This window comes from Pollicipes pollicipes, unplaced genomic scaffold (assembly GCF_011947565.3).
Source record: "Pollicipes pollicipes isolate AB1234 unplaced genomic scaffold, Ppol_2.1 Scaffold_4002;HRSCAF=4701_pilon_pilon_pilon, whole genome shotgun sequence".
Taxonomy (NCBI): domain Eukaryota; kingdom Metazoa; phylum Arthropoda; class Thecostraca; order Pollicipedomorpha; family Pollicipedidae; genus Pollicipes; species Pollicipes pollicipes.
Genome location: NW_023596420.1, coordinates 11,347,036 through 11,349,768, shown reverse-complemented (window position 1 = coordinate 11,349,768; position 2,733 = coordinate 11,347,036).

The following is a 2,733-nucleotide window of genomic DNA, read 5'->3' as shown; positions in this document are numbered from 1 at the left end:
GAAATGGGGTCAGCAATGTTTTCACCTTGGCTGACCCATGTTCGCCTAGGGATGTTAAACGTTCTGTCAGAATTTATTAGTGATGCAACTTATGTACATGTTTAGGATACGCACTTCAAGTCTTAGAAGCCTAATCCAATGATGTGATTACATCTCCTCATGCAGTATGCATCTTCGCCCAGAGTTTCTATGTGGCAAGTGTACCCTCGATTTCAGAGGTCTAGTTAAGTCACTTCCGTGAACCTAGGGTCTTGTAATTAACATCTGTATAGTACCGAGCATTCAAGGGGCAATGGCAAGAAATGCCCGACCCTAGCCATTATATTTTCGAATGGGACTACTTGAAGTCATCTCTGGAAAAACAGACTTAATTTAAGTAGCGCTCCCCTGGGCGGGAAAATCGCAATGATGGAACGTTGAGTAGCGCGGTAGGTAACCTAGAGAAATGTATGGAAGACTTCGTTAAGCCCTCACTCAAAAACAAAAACAAATTGGAACGAATCGGCAAATCCAAACTTGGGCCGTACGTACGTTCATGCCTATGCAACCTACATTCTGAATGCAATTCGGTACCCTTAACTAAGCCTAGTACTGTGAAGTAACCCAACTGAAGCTACTCAACTGATTCACACGCGGTACCAATATGGATGTGTTTGACATCCAGATGAGTCTTTCGTCTGTAAATCGAAGTCGCCAACTTGGTGCTAACTTAAAACCAAGAACTTCACTTCCGCGTAACGTTATGGGAAACGCTTTTTAGGTTTAGGTCACTTGCAGACGTCTGTGCCGAAAGAACCTCACTGTTAAAGACAGTCATGGCGGTACCTAATGAGGGTACCGCCAATAATAAAATGCGATAAATATTCTCTTCGCTCTTCTATCTTCTACCTTCGGCTCTTCCAAATATGTCTTCCGTGAAATCGCTAGCATTTTCGTAGGCACATCACTTTGCCTGCCTTGTAAAAGACACACGATTAAGTTGTGTGCATGCAGCTGTCGTCCAACCTCGGTACCCATGATCCTCGGTCACTCAACCGAAAACGCCCTGGACGATGCCGCTGAGTGAGCTGCACTCGGATTGGGGTTAAGCACGTCGTGGCCGTCACCTTCGTAAACTTCAGCCGTGCCTTTAATGTACTAACCATGGCGTAGATCCGACAAAGCTGCAGTGATATTGTATTGATCCGAATTGGTTTGGGAGTTACCTTGCTGGTCGAAGGTGGATGGTGAGAAGCGCAATCTTTCTCTTCTGTCGATTTACGGTGTCCCTCAGCGATCCTTGGTTGACCCTATCCTCTTCAGTATTTTTACGAATGAATCTCTACTTACCTCCTTCACGAATATCTAGTATCCTGTGCCGACCACACACCAACTGCTGGACTCTACACATCCAGACCAACCATTCGTTTTGAAATCACGACAGGAGGAAACCATTCAAGTAGTTAATTCCTTCTTCACATCTACTCTCTTAAAATGAAGCCGACTAAAAGAGCTATTCTTCCCGGCACTCCACAATCCTGAAAGGAAACCTTATATTTTCACCTGGGCAGTGCGTGACACCAATTGAGCCCTTCGTCGCCCATGAAGGTGCTGGGGTCCTATTGCAGGTACCTTTTCTTGGGAGATGCTCACATCCTACGTTAAAATGCGCAGCCCATCCTTTTCCGCTTGCATAAAATCCGCCACACCAACCATATTGGCTGTTTGTGACGAATCACAATGAACAAATTCCACCACAAACCACAATCAACAGATTCGTCACCCGAGGTTCGTAAATCTATTCCAGTCCCATGTTCTCATCTTCTGTACTGCCTCTCGGTCTGGGGTGTGGCTGCAGCGCATCACCTAAATAGAGTGCAAGGGGTGATTAACCGTGGGCCCAGGATCGTCACCGATGCTCCTCAGCAAGATCCAATGGCGGCGACCGTTCAGGCGCTTGGCTGGCGCGGGACCTTGTCATTCCCCGTGGCAGCATCGCTGTGTTCAGGGCCCTTAATGACTCGTGGGTTTGTATTGCACCGATACTACTGTTGCAATCGTATCGAGTCAAACAACCCAGCTGTCTGAATAATTGTGATTGAAATGAGCTGAACATGACCCAGCCACGCATTCGCAATGAGAGGTTCATTAGAGCTGCCAGTGGTCTGCGCATACGGAAGAAACTCACAAGACATTTGATGGATTCCTCAGGCGTATTTGTGGATACGTGACATTTTCACAACGCGCCATAATCACTTCAGCAGAGTTGGTCAACTTTAAATGTATTGAAGTATAGGTCAATGACCTCTCTGGGATAACCACACAGCTTGGAAGGTACGCGAAATGCAGTTCTGGGCACGCAGCCGTACGAGCTTATCACAGATGCATGCAATGAGAAGTAGCAACCATGTCACAACAGCGCAGGTATTTTACCGCATTGGAGCGGCCAGACATGCCGTGTTATGTCAGGAAAACTTTCTCACATGCCAACAAATCCCGTACACTAACAAAGGCACACCCTGACTGCTGAGATGCATGGAAACCCACCACGACGCACAATCATCAACGTTCTTCTTGACTAGATTCAAAGCGTGCGAGCACAACCAGTGTCAAAAACATCAATAACAACCATGGCTGAGAATTGTTGAACGCACTAAGCAATTATATAACAGCGGCCCGACACATTGAATAAGTAGCCAAAGCAATGTTCTCATGTTGGTATTTATTAAAACACATTTTCCTTAGCGGTCACTG